At 43.8% G+C, this 27,974-nt stretch overlaps 1 protein-coding gene and 1 long non-coding RNA gene across 4 annotated transcripts in view; one reads left to right on the top strand and one right to left on the bottom strand.

Moving 5' to 3' along the window:
- Positions 1 to 10,323: 10,323 nt before the first annotated feature.
- LOC134476229 (uncharacterized) lies at positions 10,324 to 11,100 on the bottom strand. Its single transcript, XR_010047801.1, has 2 exons — positions 10,967 to 11,100; positions 10,324 to 10,824 (listed from the first exon to the last, which is right to left on the bottom strand). It is a non-coding gene; the product is annotated as an uncharacterized LOC134476229 (long non-coding RNA).
- Positions 11,101 to 11,259: 159 nt separating this feature from the next.
- The window catches only part of Zfand6 (zinc finger AN1-type containing 6), a 62,790-nt gene continuing 46,075 nt past the window's right edge, over positions 11,260 to 27,974 (top strand). Inside the window, exon 1 of one of the 3 annotated variants that reach the window (XM_013152506.3) lies at positions 11,260 to 11,436. The gene's annotated coding sequence lies outside the window, so the exon portion shown is untranslated. Of the gene's footprint in view, positions 11,437 to 21,756; positions 21,871 to 27,974 lie in introns of those variants that run through there. The other 2 variants (XM_003461466.5, XM_013152497.3) reach the window with 2 other exon arrangements.

The following is a 27,974-nucleotide window of genomic DNA, read 5'->3' on the forward strand; positions in this document are numbered from 1 at the left end:
GCAGGAACCTCCCAGAAGTACTCCTACACACAGCACAGAGCTGCATGGCACAGGACCTTCAGATCTGTGTGATCAGGATGTTTCGGGAGCAGGAAGCAACCACACCAGTTACCCCCAGGAAGCCATGTCTGAATTCAGGAAGCCACTGGCCACCTCCAGTTCACATGACCTTATCACAACGCTTGGCTCATTTTGATCTGTGCAAAAGCCAATCACATGTGACCTCTGCTGGTAGATAATAATTCATATCTCATTGCTAGCTGCAAGGGAATCTGGAAAATGTGCCCTGTACTCCCTTGTCTGAGTTAGAATGAGCACGGTATAACAGTCACATGGCCATCCCTTTTACTGGCCTGCTTGTGCATCTTGGTAAGAAGAGGTGTGGGAACACCAGTGTGAGTCTCAAAATTTGGACTTCATGGTGAAGTCCAGTGAACGTGAAACTCTCAGAGCTTTTAGGGGCAGCAAACAGCTCCCTGAGGCACATGGGCATAATTTTGCCACCGCAGGTATAGACACTGTGCGCTTTGGGGCCAGGATGGGATGGATGGAGCTATTAATACAGGGGAATGAAACTTCCAACCTACTAGATGTCCAATATGGCTTCGTGTTCCCTAAAATCAAAGAATGGATTTTTGGAACAATGGAGGTTAAGAGCAGAATATATTTATTAAGAGAAAGAAAGCTTCTGTCTGAGAGACACAAGGGGTCTCAAGTGGGACCTGTCTTTTCTAAGGACTTTTATAGAGCAAAACCATGAGAAGGTCCAAAACAGGAACTTGCAAGGTGGGCAGAAGGTGGGATAGAACTAACCAATAGGATTAACTGCTCAGGTAAAATTGATTAAATCCCGGAACAAATAGGGAAGTGAGTCATTAAGCAAGCAGGCATGCATACAGAACAGTGACTCAGGGTGACAGAGAACTATTTTAGAGTATCAGTCCTTAGGATGTGGGTGTATTTGCTTGATGTTTTGTCTTGAGGCCTGGTCCACAGCGGGAGGTGTCTGTCCCCCCCACACACACACACACAGTTGCAGGGTCTCTGGTCTTTTGCACTGGCTCTTTGAGCCCCCAGCCCTGTCTCACTGCCTGTATTATTTCCATCTAACTCAGTTGCCTGTAATGCTATGAGATAGAAAACACTCACATCACTGAAGTGACCTGACACACTTGCATTTGACTGTCGTGGGTACCAAACTAAAACAAAACAGAACAAAGGTAAAAATTCTGTCATATTAAGCCGCTGAAGGGGTGGAGTTCATTTTTTAGGGCAGCCAATAGTATCATCCTACTAGTAGCCAAAAAAATTCTAAATTTCCACTTCATTGCCTCCACAGAGAGCTCAGCTTCAGCAGGTCGTCTCTCTAGCTCCCATCTCCAAACCTTCTCAGCCACGTATTAACATCTTCCTCATTTTTAGTCAGAACCGGGGCTGCCACCCTGCATTTCTTTCTGTGTTTTAGCCTTGTGGCAGGTCAAGTCTTACAGCCACAAGCCAAGTCCAGTGGACTGCCTTGGGTCAGTCTCCTCCTCGGTTTTTCCTCTTCTACCCTTGTGGCCATTCACCATTTTCATCTCATCCCCGCCCCAACTACAGGGTCAGCCTCCTAACTGGCACTTGTCTCCTCAGTTCTAGCTGCCAGTCCATCCGTCCATCCATCCATCAACCCATTTCCATCCACTTAATTTGCACTATTAACTGCATTGTCGTGTGCTAGATGGCATAAAGACAATAATAAATGATAGAGATGCTTAGGGTCACCAACACCTATGAAATTGTCCCATTATTAATGGGACATGGATAATCACAGGCGCTGAGAAAGAAAATTACAGGCTATCAAGAGAGCATCCTAATGGGGCCCTACCTCAGTGAAGAGGCGTGAGCCATCCCTGATGGGTAAGTTTTGAGGATCAAAGTCTGGAGGAGATAACTGCACCTAGGGGATGGGACCAAGGAAGGAACCTGAGCCCGGCATGGTGATGCAGCTAGCTTCTCATTGTGGGGTTTCCGAGACCTACAGTGTGTGGCCTGTAATGGAGGTCTCAGCAGTTTGCTGGAGGAGAAAATGAACTAACACTTCAGGTTTGCTCACCTCCGGTTGTCTCCCTCCTCCCACATGGATGCCCAGGCGCTCATCTTGTTTCTGGACAGGGCCTCACACCAGCCCACAGCTGTCCAAGGAGGCACCGCACATAAATATTTAATGTGTTAGTGACACAGAAGGCAAACACCGGGCATCAGAGTCAGGAGGGCAGCAGAGGGCAGGGCAGGGATGAGTACCCAGGAGTCAGCTGCTGTATCAGCCCACATGCGCACCAGAGGGCCAGCTGCCACGTGTGGCACACACAGGCCAGCAGCCCTGCAGACCCTGGGCTGGCAGGAAGTGAGGATCAGGTGCAGGAGACTCAAGGAGAAGCCGAGGGTGGGTGGGACCAAAGCAGCCAGGACGTGGCATCCTCTGGCTGCTCCAGAACGCCTGGCTTACCCCAGTCAGGCCACACCTGACCCTTGGCTGTCTTTGCTGCACTGGTGTGTGTGTCCACACGTGAGCTGAGCTCTCCCGGTACACACCCTTGGGAGACTCCGGCTCCTCCTCGCCCACGAATCCTAGTGATGCTCAGTCTGGTGCCTGCCCCATAGTAGAAACAAGCACATGTGCTGCAAAGAACTCATGGACCGTGATGAGGCCAGCTGGAGGGGAGCCCCATAAATGAACGGGACCCTAGCCAGGAAACCCAACAATGCAAGGCTCCGTGGGTGGCAGTGCACTGTCTGAATGCTCCCTGTTTGCTCCGTGAAACCCTGCTTCCTACCGTGTCTATTCCACTCGGACTTCAGAGCTTTCACAATGATCAGTGCCACCTTTCATCTCACCCTTGTGGCTCCTGGTTTCTGAAACAGCTACGTTGAATCTTCATGCATTTATCCATTAAGCACTTCCTGAGTACCTGTCTACACTAGACACTAATGCACAGGGCGGGTTCAGGGTTGTGTGGGAGACTGCAGGAAGAGACAACCAAATAACAAACATCCACACACCAGAGTGACAGCAGAACAAGCACCCAGAGCACCCTGGGGAGTAGGTAGATACTCAAGTCAAAGTTATGTGTTACTTGATCGCCAATGTTTTTCCTGAGTCCATTTCCTCATGCATGAGCGTGACTAAGGAGTTAGAACTGGAGGTATTTGGGTCAGAGATGCCACTAATTAATTGCTTCCTAAACACTCAGCTGTGTGGTCCTTCGGAGCAGCTAGACACAAACACGGAGCTGGCAGCCTTCAGAGCATGGGTCCAGCCTGAGGGCTTCGCTGTGGCGCCAGCACTGAGTCAGGTTGCTTTTGGCCCCTCCCCACCCTGAGCTGCAAAGCACCCCCATCCCTAGGCCCCACTGCTGTGGCTAGAGGGGTTCTGGGGGCAGTGCTAACACTAAGCCAGGCCTGGGCAAGCCACCCGGGACAGGTGATCACACTGGGTCCACACTCACTTTAGGACAGGCAGCCTGGACAGGGTAACTGCTGTGTGGAAGGGCTTGCGTCTCTGTGGGGCACCTTGCCAGGCCAGATCCCAAGATCCAGGCCACCAGCCAGCCTGCGTGCTGACTCAGCCACACCCTGGCTGCCAAGTCGGTCCTGGCAAGAAGGGCAGCGCTGACTCCAGGACGGCGGAGCCCGGGGCGCTGGTTCATTGCTCTGTCTGCAGCAGAGAGCACAGGGTGAGTGACAGGCAGGCCGGCCTCTCTGGCCAGTAGGGCTTAGATCAAATCTCTGACCCAGGCCAGTGCCGTCTTTCTCTAAGTGTTCAAGTTGCCCGAGTGCCAAGACCTTAGGGACCAGCCTGGAAAACCTATGTTGCCTGAAACTCAGCTCTCTGTTACAGTCCCACCCCACGGAGACTCTCCTAGACATCCAAGCCCCTTTGGCCAGGGTCTGACAGCACCGTGCCAGCCCCACCTGGACAAGGCTTGCGTGGCACCTGCCAACAGTGCTGGGTTGTCCGTCGTGTGCTGTTTGTTCCGTCACCATGGTGTGACAGAGGGCACCACTAGGGTTGGGAGGGGTCAATTTTTCCCTAAGTACAGGACCATTCCAGGTTCTAGCATCAGAGTTCCAACAGGGGAAGCTTTCAAGTCAGGACAATGTAAGGAAGAGTGGCTGCCAGCGAGCTCTCAGTGAGCTACGGGCAGGATGCAAGCACCTCAGGCACAGGGCAGCAGCCTGTCAGAGGCAGCAGTGCTGTAGGGAGTGCGGGTTAGTGCAACCCAGAGAGTACCTTTCAGGTGCCCTCTGTACCTCCAGCCTCCCAGGGCTGGAATGGGACTCGGACGGGGCTGGGCTCTCCAGAAGAGTCCCCTGGAGCAAGTCCTGGGGAGGCCAGACCAGATGCCAGAATCTGCAGAGCAGAGATGCTGCATTTATTCTAGGACCTGACGTTGGTATGGGGCTGAGGAAGAGCCATGTTGGAGAGGTGTGGCCTGGGGCAGTCACAGGCTCCTCAAAGGGAGCTGGGCCGAGCGCACAGACAGCCGCGGGAGCCCAGGCTCACTGCGCAGCCCCCAGCTGTGGACAGGGCTGCGCTGCCCCGTATTCCTTGGCTCCCACAGACTCAGGAGCAGCAGACCATGCTTCCCCTCACGGGGACTGTTCTGACTGCTTGCTTTGCTGTAAGTCAGCTCAGCCGGTGGAGCCTCGCTCTGGGCCACTTCTGGGTCAAGGATCCACCCTCGTGTTTCTTGGACTGTGAGGCATATAAGAATCCCAAGAGGCCTTGTTACCCCACAGGTTCTGGAACCACTGCCTGGCAGTGCCGGTGCCGCCCATTCACAGGCCGTGCTGTGAGTAGCAAGGCCCCAGCCCGGGCTCTCAGGCTTGGTGGCAGCCAAAACAACTGGGTCAAAGCACCAAAGCCCGGGCCCTTTTCTGCTTCAAAGAGCCCTAGCTCTCCTGGCTGTGAGCTCTCCAGGGGAGTCTGACCCATACCAGATTTGAGAAGCTTTCTGGCAGCCACAGGCCACTGCGGGCCAGCTGACCAGGCACCCTGGGACTCCATGCCACCACCTGGCAAGGTGAGGCTTCCACAGGGGAAGCTTTATGGCACCACCCCCTTAGCCCCTGGCACTGCCAGGCCCCCTCTCCTGTCAGATGTGGAGCCCTGGGTCTTCCAGCACCCGGGGCTCTCACTGGTGAATGGTATCCAGGATGTGCAGGGTTCGGGTGGTGAAGGAGGCAGCCTTTTGGCTGTCTTCAGCCTGCTCTTCAGCAGCTATCGAGCCCCCCGGGGGACTCGTGGGAGACTGTCATGGCACCTCTTTGGCCTCCTTTACTGCACTGTCTCCAGGGACGCTGTGGAGGCCAAAGTATCACCCACCCTGGCAACTTCCACCTGAGGCTGGGAGAGGCCTGCAAGAGGATCTGCTTGGTACTAGAACCTCCTGCAGAGGCCCTCGTCTAGTTCCCGTCCTTTCTTAGAGTTCTGGGTCAGGGCTGGCATGGTGGCCCCTTTACCTAGGGCAGGACCGGTTTACAGGCCAAACCCATCAGCCAGACGTTTTGAAAATAAAGTCTCACCTGGGCATTTTGGCACAGGCCTGTAATCCCAGCACTCTGGGAGGCTGAGGCAGGAGGATTGCTAGTTCAAGCCATGCCTGGGCAATTTTGTGAGACCCTGTCTCAAAAAGTAAGTAATTAGACGAACACACACATAAGTTTTTTCTCAATCCCCTCCCCTCCCTTTAGCCCCTCTTCCCCTCATTTACAAAAGCTTTATTTCCATTTTTCCCTTCTATTTCCTTTTTTCTTGTCTCTTCCTTTCCGTCCCCCTCTCCCCTCCCTTGCTCCTCTTCCTAGTGGAATATTTTCTTTCCATTTCCCAATATCTAATATACATTTTGGTCCTTATTTACACTTTCAGTTTCTCACACCAGAGAAACAGTCAGATAGTTAGTTACACATGTGTGTTTAAGTGTTTCACTTAAGAGTATAATCTCACAGTGCATCCTCTTAGTTAGAAATGTCTCAAGCTTATCCTTCTTTATGGCAGAATACTACTCAGTTATACTTAAAAAAATCTTTATCCATTCATTGGTTGATGGGCATTTGGGCTTCTCCCTAATTTGCAAGATTTAGCTATTACAAACTGTGCTGCTGTAAACACAGGTGTGCGTATGTCACTGTGCCATGATGCTTTTGATGCTTTCAGGAAGACACCAAGAAGTGGAATGGCCAGACTGAGAGGAACCTCTAGCTCTAGTTTTCTGAGGAACCTCCACAGTGGTTGCACCGGTCTGCACTCCCACCAACAGTGGAGAAGGGTTCCTTTTTCCCACAGCCCCTCCAGCATTTGTCATTGGTTGATTTCTTGATGATGGCCATTCTTTCTGGAGTGAGACGGAATCTCAGCAATGTGTTAAATTGGAGCTCTGGAATGACCACTGATGTTGCACATTTTTTTCATATATTTATCAAAACAACTTTCTAGCTTTGGAGGTACAACATGCCATCTCACTGTTATTTTAACTTAGCTTGCCAATTTTTTTTTTTGAGACAGGGTTTCACTATGCAGTTCAGGTTGGCCTTGAAGACACTTTTAGCCCAAAGTGGCTTCAAACTCACAGTAGCCCCCTTGCCTCAGCCTCTTGTGTGCTGGGTTACAAGCAGCGCCACCATGCCCAGCTCAGTATTTTTCTAAAGTAGTGCCCTCGTGCATATGGAACCGTCTATGTACTTACTCATTTATCCATTTGAAAGGCCAAATCTAGTCCTGAGTAGACTAGGTAACTAATCAGATAGCATAACTACTGCTTAGGGAACATTGATTTTTGGGCCAGACACTATGCTAAGCACTCTGCATAATCTGTTTCTCATTTAGTCAAGGTACTAAGGAAGATATCCACTTTAAAGATCAGGAACTGCACGATGTGCCTCTTACCTGCTAGGTTCAAGAACCCACGTCTGAGCCAGCCCCGCTGCCCTGTGCTCTGCCCACTAGGCTGCACTGTCTCAGAGTCCCCAAGACTTGAGCACCTTGCCATTCATTGGCTGGCTACTTCATTGACAAATGTTTACTGAGGGCTCACGGGGCAGGGATGTGTTTGCCTGGTGGCCTGGGCACTGGGGCCTGGCAGGGCTCCTGATAAGTGCCAGCTGGAGGTTGTGCTTGGGCTGATAAGGGGTGAGGGGGAGCTGCTGCCTTGGGTTGGAGAAGCAGCTGGCAGGAAAAGCCACTGACAGCAGCTCTGCGGGAACATTGTTGCCCATCTTGCGCGCCCACTGCAGCCAGAACCAGGAGCCAGCAGCCCGACCCCACACATAGCTACTTCCCGCATCTGGAGCCCAGTCCTGGGCTGCTCTTCCAGGAAGCCCACAGGTTCGGCCTCCAGGCGCAGAGTCTGAGCCAGCGTGGATGAGACCATGGCGCAGGAAAAATGTCCAAGGACCATGTCTATGGGCCCAGCCTAGCCAGGCGTCTGTCTGTCCGGCCGACACAGCCAGTCATATGTGTGCAGTGGCCCCACTGTGGTCTGCCAGCCAGAAGCCTGAAGAGGGAGGTTCCTGACACAAGGTCACTGATAGAAACGGGGTTGGAGGAGCGTCTGAGGGGTCACTTCAGAAAATAAACCAAGCACTATGTTTAACAGAATTTTTATTTTAGAATAGTTTATATTTTGAAGTTATTTCAGAATGATTTTGGATTTATGGAAAAATATAGAAGTTTTCCAGAGTTCCCATTTAACCCATGGCCAGTTCCTGCATTATGAGTGTCTTACGGTAAAGGTGTCAGCTAATGAATGGAGCACACTGTTGACTGAAATCTCCACCTTCTCCAGATTTCTTTGGTGTCTACTTAATGTCCTTTATCTGACCCCAAGTTGTACCCAGGACCCACATTGCCAGCCACCGTCACACAGCCTTGGTCTTGGCCAGACTGTGACAGCTTCTGAGACGCCCTCTGTCCGATGACCTTCCTGGTTGTGAGGAACACTGTTGTCAGGACTCAGTCTTCTTCCCCAGGATCACCGGGTATGGCTTTGGGAGGGCGTGAGCACTGAGGTAAAGCACCTTTCTGAGCACGGCACCATGGGCACAGGCTAGGGCTGGAACTGGCCACTGGCGGGGGTGACCCTGCTCGGCCGAGGCAGGAGTTGCACACTTCTTCACGGAGGTACTAGCCTTTCCCCCATTTCCACACACTAGTTGTTGAAGTGAAAGGAGGTCCCTGTGAATATTCCATACCTAAAGAACGGGGATTTCACCCCAACTCCTTGAAAGCAAGATACACACATAAACCATTTGGGATTCTCTTTGGGAGCAAATATTTACCCCATTGACTTATTCTGTCATTTATGTATGTCACTTTGGACTCAAGGGCATTAGCTTTGTACTTTGGATGATAATCTAATGCTGGTTTATTAACCTTATTAATCAAATTGTTCCACTTTTGGTACTGGGAACTCTTTAGGCAGGCCTGTGTTCCTCTGAAGTAGCCCTGGCTGCAGTAGGATTTCCTGAGTGCTTCTGTACTTTCTGCACAGGAATGGGGAGGACCAGATAGGCTTGTGTACTCCCCGCCCCGGTCCTAGGGTGGCTGTCCTAGGAGAGCTGGCTCCTTTTATTGGATTGGTATCACAAGGCAAGATCCAGGTGCCAGATGTGCTGGTTATTCGTAGGGTGTAACTGCCTCTGGATCCTCTCAGGTGACAGAGTGAGAAGATATGCATGTCCTAATACACACATATGTGCACATACACGAATATTCCTATGCACCCATCTGTAGCTCACCTTAAATATGAGCATACAAGGATGTCTCCAACACAAATTCAACCCAGTTCCACCTGGATTATTCCAGCCATTTTAATAAGTGCACAGTGGTACCTAACTCCGATTTTAATTGAAATTTTCCTATAGTCAAATGACATTGGGTATCTTCTCACATTCTTATTATCTCTACATATTCTTTGCTGAAGTTTCTGTCTTTTAAGTGAGTATTTTGCCTACTTGAAAAACAATTACACTGAGCATGGTGGTACACACCTATAATCCTAGCTTTCCAAAACTGACTCAGGGCTGGGCTACATAGTAGGACTTTGTCTTTAAAAAAGAAAAAAAAAAGAAAAAGACATAATTTTCTTCCTTTTGGGGGGTTTGTCTTTTGTTGAGTTTTTAAAGAGTTCTTTGCACGTCCTTATCAGTATGTATTTTGCCAATATTTCCTGCCTCACTCCCTCATTTTCACTGTTAGCGTCCTTCACGCAGCCAAGGTTATTATTGTTTTGTGAGAGCAGGGACTAAATCCAGGGCCTTCACACTGAGTAACAATGTCAGTTCTTTTGAAATTTTGTTTTTTCTTTTGAGACAGGACCTTATTAAATTGTTAAATTATCTAGTCTGAGATCCAACTTGCAATCCTCCTTGCCTCAGCCCCCCAGAATGCCGAGATTACAGCATAGCTTACCATGCTGTTTAAAAGTTAATTTTAATCAAGTATAACACGTACTTTTGCATAGATTATGCTTTCTCTGTTATGTCTAAAAACCCATCAGCAAAACTCAAAAAATGAATTTTCTGGTAGCAGTTTTATAAGCTTTGCATTTTATATTTAGGTCTATAATCCAGTTTAAGTTAATTTTTGTAAAAGACATAATGGCTGTGACTAGGTATACTTTTCCCCATATGGATGACCAATTATTCTAGCACTATTTGTTGAAAAACTATTGTGTCTAAATTGCAATTACTTTTTTTTGGTATGGAGGATTGACCTTGCGCTTGACAGGCAGGTGCTTATGCCACTGAGCTAAATCCCCAATGCCTTGCAATTACTTTTATATTTTTGTCAAAAATCATGTGACTATATTTACATGTGTATTTAATTACATCTTCATCAAATAAATAATATAAATGCTTAGTACAGGGCCAGAAAGATAATAAGTAATCAGGGAGTGTAGCTTTTACTAGACAGTGACTGTTTCTTTTTGACAGTGTTTTCAGGTACAAAAGACTTTAAAAAATGATGGTAAGTCGAAGAGTATGAACGTTAATTGGCAAAACTTTATTCTTCACTTTTTATTTGAGACAGTTGCACTATATAGTCTAAGATGGTCTCCAACTTGCCATTCTTAAAACAAAACAAAATAAAACTTTCAGTTCTCCTGCCTCGGCCTCCCAAATGCTGGGATTGTAGGCATGTGCCATCCCAACTGCTCCATTTTGGACATGGCAGTAAAGCAACATTTTTTTCAATCAAGGAGTTTCGCCTTTTGCATAGTCCTCTTTGACAGACAAAATATGTTGTCATCACAAAAATCCTGAAATGTTTTTGTACCGTAGATTATTTTAATTTAGTAACAAAATACACATTTGAGCAAATGGTATACACAGCAAAATTATAATTATTTGCATTATTATAAGCCAAATCCTCATCTCAACATGCCAGGTGGTATCCTAAATTCTCTTGATGTTTGAATTTCCTACAACTGTGAAAACTTAAGGCCCAACACAGAGATGTTAGGAAATAAACTCTAATACTTGCAACCCACAAAAAGACGGCATTGGTGATCCAAGGACAGGAGCTTGACTCCTCTGACTTTGAAAGCCAAAGGTCAGACTCTGTCCCAGTCTTTAGCAATGCATATTTCTGTTGCGAGGCTCTGGGACGAGGACCGACGCGAAGATTAAGAGCCTAACTCCCAGCGCAGATTGACAAGCGGCTGTGCTCCCCGCGGCCCTGTGACTCCGGCAACTCAACAGCTTTCGTTCCCAGCATCGTCTGCGCTACGCGACACAAACACCACCTGGCCAAACTCGTGGAGCTGCTGGGTGAATCATCACCTGTATGCACATATGTTTATAGGGCACAGAACACTGTTCAAGCGTTAGCGATTTTAAAAAATCAAAAATAATGCAAAACCCTCACCACTAACAAAGCTGCGAAATTTAAAATATTAACAGACTGCGCAGAGAAGGACCCCACCTGCGCCCCCAACCTCGCAGCTCGAGGGCGCAAACTCGGGAGCCCCCGCCTCACTGTCGCGGGGAGTGCAGCTGGACTGCGCCTCGCGGAAGGCCGGACCGAGGGTACGAGCACAACCTGCGCCTGCACCACCGCCGGAGCGCCACTCGAGGCCGGCGGTCTGGGGTTGGACTGCAGGGAGCCTCGCCCCGCCCCTTTCCGAGCCAAGGCCAATGGCCGCAGCTGTCGTCCAAGCCACGCCCTTGTCCCCGCTTCCAGCCCCGCCCCCCAGGTCACAATCCTGCGGGCTGCGGGCGGCGAGCGTCGCTCGGCGGGCCAATCCCTGCGCTCTCCGCGGCGCGTCAGCGGCCCCGCGGCCACCCAGAAAAGTTTAGTAAACAGCCGGGCGAGCGGGGTGCGCGGCCTCACCTTGCCCACTCACCGCGGCGACCGGCGGCGGCGGGCGCGTCCGGCGGAGAGGCCGCCGTCAGGTGAGCAGCGAGTCGCGCGCCGCCTTCGCCTCCACGGGTGGGGCGGGTCCGAGTCCCCTAGAGCGCCGGGGCAGAGGCGAGGAGCCCGGGCCATCCTTGCCCCGCCTGAGGCCAGCGGCCGGCGGCCCACTAGTGTCCCCCACGCCCGCTGCGGCGAGGACCCCTGCCCGCCTCGTGTCCTGCTCGAGCGCCCAGGGCGAGGCACAGACCCGGGCCCCTCGTGTCCACTTGGCCTCCCGTGTCCCCCGCCCGGGTCAGAGGACCCCAGCCCCGGGTCCCGCGGGCCGGAAGTGAGTGGGGAGCCGCGAGGCGCGGGGCCCCTGTGGCGTGGCGGTGCGTGTCCGCCTTTCTGGTGCCTGTGTAGTCCGAAGGCGTTTGCTTTCTCGGAGACGCCGTGACGCGGGGTGGGGGCACCCCTGCCCAGAGAAGCTGCTTCCGGTGCCGACTCGGGACTCCCGGGCGCCGGGACCTTTCTGGGAACCTTTTCTCAGCGATTGGAAAGCTGGTAGCCTTAGTAGTTTCCATGCCCGGGGAGTGGAGATCAAACTCCTTTTTTCAAACCAGATTTGTATTTTGAACTGGATTTATATTTTGATTTTGGGGTTTTTTTTTTTTTTTTTTTTTTTTGTACCGGGAATCAAGGTGAAGATTTAAATTTCCAAAACAGGTTGTCCCAATTTTTTTTTTTCTTACATTTTGAAAGTATGTTTACGGAAGGTGGGAATCACAGAGCCTTAAGGGGAGAGATTTAGCAGCTGATGAATTTACTTGATGACAACAATTTCCTGTATGCATACAGATGTCAAAACTTCTCACATTTGTACACTTTACGTCTGTGAAGTTTATTGTATGTCATATTTCAATAAAAAATGTAAAAAGTAATCAAAAATATATTTACTCCTGCAAAAGAATACATAACTGTAAAAAGATAAAACTGGAAGGGAGTGTAAGGGAGGACAGTGGGGGATGAAACGATCAAAATATTTGAAAAAACTGTGTGGCTATAGTTCATTTCAGTGTTTGACAGTATTTGTCTTCATAAGTCATGGGTATATAAGCTGTTGATTTTTATTTTTTGGGCTTTAGTAGCCGTGCTTTATGAACATTTCTGTGCAAGAGCTTCTCTAAATACTTAATGTAAATTGCATCAGAACATGTTAGATCAGTAGGGGTTAAATAAATTGACACATTTAGAAATAAAATTAAAAAAAATAAATGAAGAACATTGGGATTCCCTATTTTGTTTAAATGGAAGAAACTCGTAGTTATAGTGATTTATTCTTCATTGTTGAACATGTACGTAAGAAACTTATGATTCCTGCTAATCTTTACATAATAAATCTCGTCCTTTGAAACTATGGTGTACACAATTTGGTATCCTTTTTCAGTACAAGAATAGTAGGTTTGCCTGAACCTGGTGGTGCGTGCCTGTAATACCTGTTACGTGGAGGCTGATGCAGGTGATCACAAGGTTAAGGCCAAATGTGCAACTAGTCCAAATTCTTCTCAGAATGAAAGAGAGAAGGGCCTGGGGCTAGGGCTCAGCAGTGGAGTGCTTGACTAGGACTGGTATGAACCAGGTCTTGGGTTCGAGGTAGAGCATAGGAAAGAGAGACAGACAGACAGAAACAGGGACAGAGGAATGGAAAAAGGGAAGAAAGGAACTAAGGAAAAGATGTAAGTTGTAGGCAGAGGAAAACACTTGAGCACATTACACATCTTTGCTTCGATTGAGTTCTCATGGAAGAAACCTGTCCTAAGTGTATTTTAACTGTAGTGAACGGTGTGCTTAACTTTAGTTAACAGAAGCGCCTGTCAGATGGCAGAATTTAAAGGAAAGCGTTAGAGCTGAGATGCTACTGTGCAGTTGCATTGTGTGTCTTTTGGAGAAAGACACACAGTGTGCGATGGGTATAACTGCTGTATCATGCCAGTAGCATACAATTACAAATTAGGGCACAGTATTCCTTAATTTTCTGGAGATCGTGTATGTAGCAAGAGAGGCAGTGTGTAGCATGACTGTGTGGACAGCTTTGAACAGTTTTTGTGTGAAAGCATGAAAGTATGCAGCTTGCTGACAACTCCTAGGATCCATTGTTTGGAGAGGGCCTTACTAGGCTGCTTTAAAGAAACTTATTTTTTGTTTGATTAAAAGGGCAGTAGCAGTATGTGTATTTCCTCCCAGACTTAGAGAGGAGTAGACAGATACAAAGAAAAGCCACCCTGGTTGGGCATGGGGTGCACATGTGTAACCTTGCACTCTTAAGTGGCTGAGCCGGAGGCCCCCGAGTTTGAACCTAGCTTGGACTACTTAACAAGGAGACTGTCACAAAATAAGTAAAACAGGTGATATAGCTCGGTTCTAAGACTCTGAGTTTAATTCTTACTACCAAAAGTAAGAAATTTAAAAAGATCCAAAGGCCACGCTTAACACTACCACAGTTAATCTTCGTTAACATTTTGTCAGGTATACCATCGGTCTTTGTGCGTTTTTGTATCCTCTGTAAACTATTAAAAGTTAATTGTAGACATTGTTTGGAATAAGTGAGAAGTTACCCCAAATATGACATGCTAAACCTTTGCTTTACATAAGATGGAAGGAGTAGTCAGCTGGCTGTGTCCTTGGCCTCAGCCGTTGATCCTTTGCAGTCCACTCTGGGTGCTCCTTGTGGGAAGGACGTGTTTGCGTACGTGCGGGAGAGTGCTCTGCTCCCAGGCCCAGACCCTGCAGCCCTTTTTCTTTCTCTCCCAGCGTCGCCGGGATTGAACCAGGGGTTGGATTGAACCAGGGGTTGCGGAGCTACAGCTCAGCCTATTTGTTTACTTCTTGTTGAGGTACTAGGGATTGAACTCACTGCCTTTGTGAGGCCGACATCCCCACCCCTTTTTATTTTTTAATTTTTGAGACAGGATCTCCCTAACTTGCTAAGTTGCCCAGACCTGCCATCCTCCTGCTTTAGCCTCCTAAATAACTGGAATTGCATATGTGTGTCACCGCACCTGGCTTTTCAGTAGATTTCAGTACACAAAATAAAATACAATTTTTTTTTACTGTGGTTTATATACCCCAGACTAGTGATGCTAATAAAAATATGTTGCAGTCAGTTGTGGTGGCACAGACCTATGATCTCAGCACTCACGAGGCTGAGGCAGGAAAATTGCTGCAAGTTTGAGGCCAGCCTGAGCTACATAGTGAGTGCAAGGCCAGCTTGGACTTATGCAGCGAGACCCTGTCTCAAAAGACAACAACATCAACAACAAATTGCAAGCCACAAAAGGGAATCGCTGGGTAATTTCAGGTTTTTTGATAGCCACATTGTAAAGAAGGTAAACAGGTGAAATACGTTTTGTATTACTCAAAACGTGATTATTTTCGACATATAATCAGTATAAGAGACTAGTAGTAAAATACTTTACTTTCTTTAATCTGTTATTTGTACTGGCAGCACATCTCAGTTCAAGACTGGCTGAGTTTCAAGTGCTTGGTAATCACTATGACTCGAGGTTACTGAGCTGGGCAGAGCTGTTCCAAGACAGCTCAGGTTGAGCCTGCTACCCAGGTAACTCGGCTACCGTTCTCCTCCGAATCCTGGCTTTTTGAGTTTGGGTTTGTTTGTTCTGCTTTTTTGAGACAAGATCGCACTGTATAATTCAGGCTGCCCTGAGCTCAGTGTAGTCCAGGCTGGCCTCTAACTTGCAGTGATTTTCCTGCCTCAGTCTCCCAACCTTTTGAGATTCTTAAGCATGCAAAGCTTATTTCCTTAAATTGTTCCTTCTTTAGAGAGCACCGTCAGATGTCACTCCTTCAGAGGGGTCGCTCACTGACCACTGCATTGCTTCTTCATAGAAACTGTCACCTGAAACTATTTATTTGGTTATTTTTCTGTGTGCCCTGTTTTTGTGTAAAACTGCTTGAGGGCAGGGACTGCCTCATGTTTACTAGATCCAAAGATACTAAAAATAGGAATTTTAACAAGTACATAGCATGTCATCTTACAGAAGTACCATTATTAATTACTCATGTCCTCTGTTTCTGTTATTATAGAGTGGAGGTCATCTTTGGATTAGGTCTTTCTCTCTATGTCTCATTACAGCGTTTTTAGGATTTGGGTCTGTCTTATAATTGCTGAGTCAGTGCGTGTGAACTGTTTTTAAACCTTCTCCCTAAGTATTGTTAAACCGTGTTTGACCAGTGCTGGGTGTCTACTGCCTCAGCTCTCAGAGGCTGTGGCGGTGGTTCCCTTGCACCCCGGAGTTTGAGACTAACCCCAGCAACATACTGAGACAACCCATCCCATCCTTCCGTCTCAGGAAACCTCTGATCGACATTTCACTGTAAAGTTTGAGAGAAGCCAAGCATGGTAGTAGTGTACGCCTATAATCCCAGCTATTGGAGGCTGAGGAAGGAGGATCACATGTTTGAGGCTAGCCTGACCAACTCACAAAATTTAAAAAGGGCCAGGGATAGAGCTCAGTGGAAGCACACTTGCCAAGCATGCATGAGGCCCTGAGTTCAGTATGGCAAAAAAACATCAAAATCCATAAGAGAATGCACATTTCCAGGTTGTCTCGCCTTTTCATAGGATGTGTATGTTTCTTTAATTATGACAGTCCCTGGAGAGATGGGTACCCGGTGTTTTCTAATGCACGTTTGTCCATTTTGAGGTGGTTTATATATGTGATATACTTTTTATTTACCTTATGTAGGGCACAATCCTTTTGCTAAACACTATCATAATTTTCCTTACTCTTCATCTTTTACTTGATTGCATTTTTTCTTTCCTTTCCTAGTTTCCTTGAGTTTTTCATACATTTTAATTTTTTTATGGTTTCTACTTCGCTTTTATATTTAAGAGTCTAGTCATATGTGTTTTCTTCTAGTTCTTTTTATGATCATTTTCCACATCTTTGTTCTGATTTTACATAATATGTGAAGTGGAATAATTTATTTTACTCTAATGATGAAGCAAGTAATGTTGCCCTGTTTAAAAAAATAATCTTTCTCTTGTTCCCTTAAAATAAAACTACCCTTATGATACTCTCAGCACACATGTACATGGCTCTTTTCTGTTTTTACTGTAGTACAGGTTTGGTAGCAGTGCACCTCACCCTGCCCCCAATTTGTAGTTGCTAAGACAGGACTGAGGCCCCACTCCTGCTAGGGAGTCACTGCCGCAGAGCTACACCCAGTTTATGTTACGTGTGTGTGTGTGTGTGTGTGTGTGTGTGTGTGTGTGTGCAAGTCCCTGAGGCTGCACTTTCCATTCTGTCAACAGTTTGCACACCTGCTCCTTCTAGATACTGCACAAAGTGCAGAGGACACAGCAGGGAATAAGGCCTGGCCTGTGTCTGCAAGGAGTTTACAGGCCCTGGGGAAGACAGGCGGCTCACGAGGAGGAAGGATACTGCACATCCTGACAAGGGCTGGCAAGAAGTGGGTGCTGCGCGTCCTGGGAGCGGCTGAGAAGTAGTGTGAAGTCAGTGGTCTGAGGTGGATTTAGAAGCTTATTCAGCTTTCCCGATCTGTTGGAGCATTTTAAAAAATAGTAGCAAAGCACATCTTTTGGTTAAATTTTTTTAGTACTGCTTTACAGACAGTTTTGAGCCCCCCCCCCCAATCTTCTAGCTGGATTGGTGCCCCATAGTTGTCCTGGGTAGAAAATTTGATAGTGTGCTTCTGAGTTCTAGGATCGTGACAGAGGTGGAGAAAGCCGCTCAGGGAGGGGAGACGGTAGCACCAGTCTGTGACCTGATTTCGAAGTGACAGAACTTTGGAATGACCTGGATCTCTTCAGTGAGGAGAGCAGGGTACACTTCCTTATGGAAAACTTACACTGGGCACCTTTGTATCCATGTGGTGAAGGACCTCCACCTCGCTCCGCCCTTCTGCTCATTTTAAGTCTGTGATCTCAATCAGACTCCCAAAAATGGTAAAAAAAAAAAATTATTTTTCCCTCTGATACTTTTCATTTCTACTGAATTTTCAGTTTTCTCTACTTACAACCTTTGCATATGCTGGTCTTTTGATTAATTGTGTTTCTTTGAAGAATCATTCTTTGACGCTGTAGAATAAGTTAGGCTCTATGGATTTATTTCATATTGGCGTTTCTTTTGTAGAAATTTGTAAAAGTTGCAATTCTCTGTATGTCTATGTGTGTGTAATGTCTGTGCTTCCCGCACAGACATCATAGCTGTATTTTCCAATCTGGTGGTTACTAGCTACTTACAGCTTTTTAATGAGTTAAAATTAAATAATATAAAAAATTTAGTTCCTCATTTTTATTAGTCCCATGCTTTTATTAGTCAGGTGCTGTTAGGGAGGTGTGGCGACTGGCTATTGTATTAGACAGGAGAGACAGGAAGCCTTCTCTGGTTGTCAGAATTATTCCTAATTTACAGCCTTGTGGCTGATGTCTACCATACAGTACTTTAACTTAAAATAAACCTGGCAAGTTTGAATAGAAGTGTGCTATAAAGTATGAACTTTAGTATAAAACAAAATATCAGTTTTAAAAATAGTAATTATATATACCATAATGATATATTTTGAATATATTGAATTACATGAAGTACATAATAATTAATTTTACAGTTTACTTTAATGTGACCTCCAGTACATTTGTGTAGTGCCGGTCTGACATAGGCCAGACGTTTGCACCAGGGTGGGGACTGTGCCTTTTGTTGTTGGTGGTATCCAATATAGGTAAAAGTACCCAGCACAAAGTGGTGAGTGAATAAAATGACTCTCTTGACTTTGAACATCATCGTTTAATTGACAGGCGATAGTTACCTATCAGTTTTTCAGAATTGTTAGCTTTCTTTATTATTATAATTAAAGATTGTCAAGAAAGATGCTTTCCTTTTTTGATAAACAATATTAAATATTCTTTTAGGTGACTTAGGAGAAGGGAAATACAGTCTGCCAGTGTACTGCCTGCTCATTTCGTGGGGGGGGGGGGTGTGCCGGGATTCAAACTCAGAACCGCGCATTGCTGAGCAGGCACCGTGGTGCTGAGCTACATCCCTGGCTTCCCGTTCCTTTTCTGTGTAGCAGTTTGACTTCACATGTCACTGAGCACATGAAAGGTTATGACCGTTAAGTCTTAATGCTTGAAGGCTACAAGTGCTTTTCCTTTCTACTTTTGTCTCACTGCTGTGATGTTTCTTTTAATTTGTGTTTATTGTTAACCTTGTTTGTTGTTCTAGACCTAAAGCAAAGCCATTTACTATTTCTTACTCTTTCCTGTCAGTTTGGTTTGTTTTCTTATTTCTGTGCTACTGTAAAGTTCACTGAACTTATGTTGAGTGTTTTGCTGAACAAGCCCCTTACCTGTTACCCCATATACACCCTGTGCGGTCGTTTCCTATGGAGAGTTTGAAGATGCACACCAGGGACTGCAAACTGAAAACTCACTTTCGTAGGCAGTATTTGTTTACCAAGGAAATAGTTTTTGTAAGTTATTCTTACCCCTCAGATGGTGGTTTTCAGACTTTATTCTTATTGATCCCAGTCACATTTAGCTGATTTTAGCATGACCTTTTATAGTAATGTATAAACCATCATTTGGATCCAGAGAGAATGCCCAGCATTTATTCTGTTATAGGAAGAACAGTTTGAGCTGTTCTTAGTTCATTAACATTATATGATTTTGCCTTGCTCTGTATATAGTCTACCAAAAGTTTTCCTAATAGTCTAGGTATTATTTGTATAGTGGCTCTTTAATCAAAAGTAAAGTTGGCTGGGCATGCTGGTGCTCACCTGTAATTCCAGCACTTGGGAGGCTTAGGCAGGAGGATCCCATCCATTATGAGACCAGCCTAGGCTGCATAGTGAGTTCAAGGCCAGCTGGAGCTACACAGTGAGATCCTGTCTCAAAAAAAAAAAGTAAAAAAAACCACAACAGTAAAGTGGGGCCAAGTTGTTCAGAGACTTTTTCTCTTCTAAATTGTTCTTTTCCTGATGTGTTTGGGGAACCTCTGGGCTGAGGAAAGGAATATCCAGTACTCCTGTACATACAGTGGTGTGTCAGCCACCATCAGGGAGTCCTGGAGGCCTGTGCAGGTGCCTTGTTCCTGGGAAGCCACTGCTTTGTCTTTCTGTGGTCTGTGTTGTTTGGTTTATGGTTTGATTCGCTCATTTTTGTTTTTGCTGTTTTCTTCTGTGACTGCTTTAGAAGTAGAATAAAACACTCTTGATTTTAGCCTGTGTGCTACCTAAAATGGTAATTCTCACCTGGGAGATCTTTGAATAATCTGGAATTGCTAGTCTGTATCACACTTCTTTTCTCTATGGATTGAGAGTGGTCTTAATGTTATATATTAATGTGTGTTTCATGCAAGTGATTAAATTTTATGTGAAAAATTGATATCAAGGTTCATTTGGTTCCTATATCTGATTTTATGCTGGCAAATGTTAAGATTAAATTATTTGCCATCTCTTCCTGCTAACCTTTAAAAGGCTTCGGCCTTCTAAGTGTTTTCTCCAAGTCTCACGCTGTTAACTGAAAACTCCAGTTCTTTCTGCTGCTGGCTCCTGTGCATCTCTTGCTTCAGTGTTGCTCTGCGAGAGTGTCCACACAGTGGCAGGAAAACCTGAACCTGACTCGGGAAGTGCTGGACGTTCAAAGCAGTGAACCCTTGCAAAGGATCTTGGGACCAAATCTCTGTGAATTGGCTCTTTCAACTTGTCCACTTAAAGGACATAATAGATTATGCAGCTGTTAGGGCTTCAGCATGATTTTGCCCCATATTCATGTCTAGTTGGAATTATGTGAATTTTCAGTTTGATACAAAGACTTCTTTTTGTGTTCCAAACAGTTTTGTTGGCTTTGTGTTCAGAGTTTTCTCTGACAAAAAAAAAAAAAAAAAAAAAAGTTGCAAAGTTTTGAATTTTGAAAACTGTTACATTTTCTTTAATACATAAATTTATTGAAAGTATATTTAAGAAGTCACTTCCTTTAATTTTGTTTTAATTTAGTATTTGATGAATTATAGTGAAAAATTTGATGTAGGTTAAATTGTACTTAAATGCTCTTGAGTCACTTAAATAATGATTAATGTCAGAGTAATATTTGGAATGCCAAGCTGTAAAATTGAAGCAGTTGGAATTCTGGCTGGGGGTGGAGCTCAGAGTGCCTGGCTTGCACAGGGTCTGGGTTCAATCCCCAGCACCACAAAAAATAAAATGAAATAAAAATTTTAAAAATTAAGAAAAGTGAAAATCATGCAGTTCTAATTAAAACATGAATATATAAAATGTAGCAAACTTAGTTATGTACAAAGTGAAAAAGTGTCTTTTGTTTAAAAAATCAGAGCACCTCTAGTATCACTTTAGAATCTCTGTAGTAAAAATACCACTTAAAGTAGCTTATGGAGTATTTTAGAGGAATATACTTTTTATCTGCACCTTAGGGTGCCCTTTCTACTTTTAATTGGGTACACACTAGTTTCCCCTCCTTTTAAAAAGTTTAGAAAATTAACCTTTCTGAACCATATACCTGGGGCATGGGATATAGCTAAGTACTAACACGCTTGCCTTGTGTGTATTAGGCCCTGGGCTGGATCTCCAGCCCAGCAAAAAACAAAATAAAAAAATAAAAACAAACTTTATATCCTAATAAGTTGTCTTTCTCTTTTAGATTCCTATTTGCAATTTCAAAAGAGTAGCTTTGGCAAAACATACAATACCAGGCTGCTAAATGTACTGATATAGAAATAATATTTCTGCTTATTTTTCCCCCTCAGCTTTAGGTAGAAATGTAATCTCTGATGTCACTGAAAGTGTGCTGTGCTGTGGTGCTCAGGATGAGTAGCTTAGGAGTGCATCTTTCGCAATTAGTACTTAGCGCTGTGCATTTTCACACATAGACCTCTCTGTAAATCTCAGAGAAGATGCCAATACTGTACCTCCTAAGAAAACCTTGTAATGGATTTTTTTTTTTTTTTTTGGAACCCTTTTAAAATTTTCAAAGTGTAAACTCTGGTAAAATAGGATTCTATCTTTTATGGCTCTTTAAAAGTATCAAATGATTTAGGGTAAAAGCATGTATTTTAAGCAGTTTTTCACTAAGCTTCAAATTAAAGGTCCTCTGCTATTTTCATCCGCGTTACTTAATTTTTCACCTAGACGAAAGAGAAAGCAAAGAGTATAAAGGGGAAAACAAACATTACCTACTGTTTCTTTAAGAAACCAGCTTATCCAGGGGGTTTTAGTGTTTAACCTAACCTGCTAGCAAGGAAAAGTTCTTTAAATAATGGATATTAGCCTTATCCAATCACAATTATCAGTTTCACTAACAGGGAGGAGATTTTACTCTTCGGCCACTAGAATTAGAGAAGGTGGAGCTTGGTATTCAGGTTTGGTTGCTTTGGAGTACAGCTTCAAGTGAAGTTAATCTGAGGTGAAGCAAACAGAAAATTGTGGAGGTTTTGTTGGTAGGATTTTTGTTCTAACCTTTTAATGATCCTATATTTCATACTTTTGCTCCGTTATGCTTCTGTGTATATTAGGTTTTGTCATTGTTTCTATTTTTTTCTGTAAACTGAACATTAAAATTAAACAGGGAAGCAGAACAAAAGGGCTGTTTGGACAGGAAATAGGTGTTCAGAGAATCAAACTTGACTTTCTTTTAATCATTATTTTTAGTTAAGAATTTGAGTGTCATTAAAATCTTTGACTCAAAATCATGCAAAACAGGCTATTCTCTTGGATTGGCTGTTGGAACAGTCATTTGTCAATTTTTATAAATGACATCCTGAGGAGATCTATTTCCTTAAATCTAGGATGTTAAGTTGCTAAAAGACAGATAAATGTGGCAGGCTTAAATTTGTTCTTTTATAAGAACTGAAATGTCAGCTGTTTAATTTTCTTTGATACCCCTAATATTATCCCCCTCCTTTAAATCTTGGATATTTAAAATTTAGCAGTATTTTTCATATGGTCACAATTTTAGCTTTGTTTTTAAAAAGAAAGATTGATATTATGTAAGCAAAGTAAAACTGCTTTCTTCAAACTATTCATTTCAAAGGTGGAGATAAGTAATAACCTTTTGAAACAGGAAATGAAAGGATTTACATTTTTAAAAGCTTTAAGTAGGCTCCCAAAACCTGGAAAAAAGTATCTAATCTCTATTAACATTTCTTATTTATGAAATAATTGCAGTATGTGTCAGTATCATAATTTTTCTTGGTAGAGACTCTATTTTATAAGTTGTTGCCCCTTGCTGTAGTGGAAATTAAGGTATAAAAGTTCATTTCCATAATCAGTCCAAATGCAAGCTGAGCGTTTTCTTCAGTGTACTTGTGTTTGCTATATTTCTTGTTCCAAGTCATGCAAAGATTTTTATATTAAATGCTTTTCTGCTATCTCTATTGTTTAAGCTATATTGTAATAAAATCAGTAAGTTATCTCTGTCCTCACAGTACCATTGTATGGTAGTCTCATTTTTTCTGTCTTTCTATATTTATGTTCTTGTATTTTCTAATACTTCTGAGTTAGTACAGTTTTGTTTTCACTAGACTGTATCTGTCATTAAAATGAGTTAAGTCTTGTAGCCATATACTTCTCCTAAGTCGATTGGACCTCATTAACCTGGTCTTTTGTTTGTTCTACTTTTACATTGCTCCTGATTTTTTATCATTTTAAGTGGAATTACATTGAACACATTTCTGTGTGTCTCTTTACAATAGCTTCCTTAAAACAAACCAAAAAAAAGACTCCATTTGGAAAAAATCCCTGGAGTAGACTTACCTAGATCAAAGGATATGAATACTCACTGGCCCAGTTGCTTTTCCAAGAGGTTGTACAAATTTTTATGTCACCAGTAGGATGTGCTTTAGAATTTCTCCAATGGGTCTGCCCTTAAATTTGTATTGCATTGTGCCCCCAGAGCTCTCTGAGTTGTTGGCTAAAATAGGCTAAAAAGCCTATTTTAAATTCCGTTTTCCAAGATACAAATGAATCTAAATCCATTTTCTGGTTATTAAAATTTGCAGAAGGAAATTGAGAAAAATTTTATCCAGTTAAGTGAGCAATTATGTATCTTTATTAGGTATTTAATTCATTATATGTATTGCTACCAGCAAGTACAGGACTTAATTTTAGTGGCTTTGTTGTTCATGTTAACTCTCCTTAGTATTGTATGAGCACATACCAGGAGAAATATTTTCTTCTAAAAAATTGTATCAGAAACATTTTTTGAGAGAGCGAGAGTAGTACTCTCAGCTCACTTTCTGTGAACATACTGAATTACCTTTGTCACTGCGGTTTCTGAATTTTGAGGTTTTTGAAAAATATATTTTAGAAACTTGTATATAGAATTGTAGGTTTTAAAATGGGGTATCACACTTTATAGTATTTTAAAGGTTTTCATTAAAGGCAAAAAGATAACTGCATAGTGGTGCTGGACATGCTCTGTCTGGCTGGCAAAGCATTCTTTGTTTGGCAATGACTGCTGATTAAGTATACCCTTACTGACTACTCTGCTACATAAAATAGGCTGCAACTGTTTTGGTGTGGACTAGTGGACTAATGTTGCAGAATAAACTTGATTTAAAGCACAATTTAAAATAAAAATGCCAACGTAATTAATACATGGTAATTAACTCGTTGATGCAGGCAGTAATTGAGCATGGATAGTCATGAATTCCGTAGCCTGCCTTATTCTACACTTTATGTGTGTTATTTTCTATCACTTTTATTTAAATCTGTGGGTAAGGTAGTATCTTTGATTTTAGAGGTAATATTTCTTTGTCATTGATTCCCAGGGAAAGTTTTTTTTTTTAATGTCTATTTTGTTTCTTTTCTAGACACATTTTCATTTTATTAAGATTTGGGATAGTAGAGAAAAACCTTAAAAATTTCATTTATATCTCAAGTACTTCCTTTCTGAATTTAAGAAAAATATTTGATTTTCATAACAAAAGTAATTTTTACTGCTGCCCTAGAGATGAAGATAATTGTTTGTATAATAATTTCATAAAACTCATTTCAAGTTTGACTGCTGATTATATCTTAATGGGTATCTAAAGATTTTTTTTTTGCCTGTACTCAGGACCACTGAAATTTTGAGAAATGATGATCTTTAATAATTTCTCTAGTGTGTTGATCTGATTGACAAAACTAAGGAGAATCATTTTAGCCCATTGCTTTCAAAAGGAGAATGAAAATCAGTTATCTACAGGGAGAAGATGGCTCTTAAACTGACCTAGATGTTGAAGAAAGATAGGAGTAGTGATAGCAATGCTTTATTCTTCTGGAATGGGAAGCAGCACACAGTCTCTGTTAGGCACTTCAGGGGACTGCTATGATTTTTGCCTTTTAATAATATAAGGAGAAATGTAGTGGGCAATAAGCTGATAAACCTTGGAAGCCCCCAGAACCAGTGCTCCTAAGGTCTCTTTGTCTTCTGTAACAGGAGAATCTGAACAGTTTGGAAATGTCTGTGTAGGGTTTCTTTTGGGAAAGAAGGTGTGTGTTTCAGAAGGTTACTTCCTTTGTTAGGGACCTAGGAAGTACTTACTTAGGAACTAGTGTCTGTGAACCCGTTGAATGAATTTGGTCTTCTGTGTCTGGATGCCATTGGAAACAGTGAGCCTGAAACAGTGTTGCGGTTCTCTCCTGTCCTGGTAGGAAAGCAGATCCGCCTGCTCCTCTTACACTGTGCCCGCTCTCGGTGTCACCTCGGGGTCCCTCCCCCGTGGACTCTGAGTCCTGTGCTCAATTCTCAGTTACATTTAGTACTCTTGACAGTTTTTCCTGCTTGAAATTCTGCCCGTGAATTTCATGACACTGCCTGTGCTTCCTCCTGTTTGCGATCTTCGTGTCCTGTGCAAATGTTTCCTCTCTACAGCTGTTCAGTAAGGCAGTTTGCAGGGTTGTTCACTCTTCGGCTGTGTCTTGCCTGTTGTTACTCTCCAGTCCTGTAGTTCTAGTGAGCATCCTGAGTGTGTTCATGTTTCTGACTCTCTCGCTCTGTTTTGTGCTTGTTACTCATCTGCCTCACAAACTTGGGTGTCGTTCTGATCTTTCCCTTCCCCCTAGCTAGCCACAGGATCTTAACATGTTTTAAATCTAAACTATTTCTAGAGTGTATCCACTTCTTTTCTTACCTCTTTAGTGTAGGCCACACATGGATTTCTCGTTGAGGTTACTGACACAGCCACCTAACTGATCTTGGAGTTTGATTCAGTATGATACATTATTTACTGTATTATACTGTATTGTGTCTGTTTTTCTGTGCCTGGAATTCCTTAGTGATTCCTTGTTGTACTTTGAACTTTAACTTAACTGCCTAGGGTGAAAAATAATAATACCAATGAATTCTGGACTAAACATTCTCTCAGGGAGTCCCCAAACAACCCGAACAACTAAGTACTGCTGTTACTTCACAGTGATTTAGAAAAGTGAGCTCGTGTTCAGAGCTTCCTCAGCTGGCGCGAGGCCAGCGGACTTTGAACTGGGGTCAGAGTCTTTGTTTCCCTAAGCCCGGAGCTGTGGGTCCTTGCTGCTCCAGCCTCTTCCTCTCGTTGCGTTCCACCTCATCCTTTACCCCGCTGTTGCTGATAGTTCTTTCTCTAGGGGATGCCCCGGCCCTGCTGCCCAAGTCTAAAAATGCCTTGAGGGAAACTGACATTTTCAGAAAAGCATTTTTGACAATTTTTTGGCACACCCTGAGAAAGATACAACACTTTAGCATCCCCAGAATATAAAAGAATAAGACATAGAAAAAATACAGGTAATTTTCCATCTGTGCTTAATTTTGAATTTCAAAGCTGTTCAGTTCCTCACATTTAATAAAAGCCTGGGACCAAGCTGTATAAAGGGAAAGATTAGAGAAAGTGTGAAAAAGCACTAAATGTGAGCTATTTGGAATGCTAATAACCTCTTTAAATAGCCATTAGCCTAGACCTTGTATAAAGAACCATCCTACTTCCAGATGTGTGAGGACCTACCTGTGAACACCCTCACTTAGCCCGCCCACATTGACAGGCCGCGTAGGGAAGCTGGGTTTCAAGTATTATATCATCAAGAAGGTTCAGGTCTGCAGCCAGTATCCCATATAAAACATGAAGGAAACTAAAACAGTTGACTTGAAATAATTTTCATTTAAAATATTTTTTATCTTCCTCTGCAACCCCCCCCCCGCCCACCAACATGTATTAAAGCAGAAGGACCTCTGTTGAGTCAGACAGTGAAAAAAAAAAATAGCTTTTCGTCCATGGCTTCAAAAGCCACTTGGCATTAAAAGGAAAAGATTATACGGAAGGAGCTTTTGAAATACAGGTAAACATTGCTGATCTGTATTTCTTTGAAGGGACTGAGTTTTTCCTTACAGTTGGAAGTAAAGGAAATTGTAGATTTAAAAATCCTATGGATTTCCTGTTGTAAAAACGAGAATATGTTTTGTGTTTTCCCATTTAAAGTTCTATGGAGACAATACAGCGCTGTTCTCAAAAGTTGCCGGTTTTATTTTTTTTTGTTTTGTTTTTTGTTTTTTGACACCAGGGATTGAACTCACGACCTCACACTTGCCAGGCAGGTGCTTATGCCACTGAGCTAAATCCCGGGCCCCTAAAATACATTTTTGGTAGGAAAAATTATTCTAATTGTTTCAGTGGCAAATTCTTGGAGTTGTATGCATAGAGCCTACTTAGCCAGTTAGCTCTCTAATTGGGTGGGTTTGCAAAATGCTGTTAAGATGGACCTTTTTGTAAGGAAGTTCAGATTCTGTTTGGTGAAACTGGAAAGTATGAATATTTCTTCTTACTTAGTCAGTATTATTAAGTACTATATTATGATATGTCATAAATTACTGCAGTAGAAGCTCAGCAGGGAGAGGGATGACTAAGCTAAGACTAGGAAATAGAAAAAGTAAAATCAGAGACAGACCTTGACTATTTGCATTAGATATGTGTGCGGCTACCCGGTGACAGTGATTTACTTTTTCTCCTGTAAATGGTGAGCATAGAGCAGGGGGGGAACAAAAGGATAATGCAGAGCTATTCTGAACGCTGCAGCCACAGCTGGCTCAGCAGGGGCCAGCTTACCCAGTAAGCCCCACCCCGGTTCTCAGGTAGAGAGGAGGCAGGAGGGCACAGGAGGTGGGACGTGGCAATGGATGATGAAGGGTTTGTGCAAATAGTGTCAGCAGGACTGATTTAATCATCACAGTTACCGTAGTAAGCACTAATAAGACAGACTAACTTGGGCTTGTGAATATGCTTTTTTGTGGTTGGGTGGGGATCAGTCCGGGGCCTTGAGCATGCTAAGCGAGCCCTCAGCACCAAGCTACGCCCCTACGGAGAACCATTTTAAGTAGCAGTCGAGTAGTCCTGTAACCACCACTACTATCTGGCTCCAGAACATTATTTTTTTTTAAGAGGCAAGATGGGAGCTGGTGATCGCAGCACATAACAGTAACCCCAGAACTCTGGGAGACTGAAGCAGGAAGATCTTAAACTTCAAGCACAACCCAGGCAATTTAATGATTTAGCAAGACACTGTCACAAAATAAAAAGTAAATAGCTGGGGATATAGC

This window comes from Cavia porcellus, unplaced genomic scaffold (assembly GCF_034190915.1).
Source record: "Cavia porcellus strain 051 isolate PalLab524CR breed Dunkin Hartley unplaced genomic scaffold, mCavPor4.1 scaffold_6, whole genome shotgun sequence".
Lineage (NCBI taxonomy): Eukaryota > Metazoa > Chordata > Mammalia > Rodentia > Caviidae > Cavia > Cavia porcellus.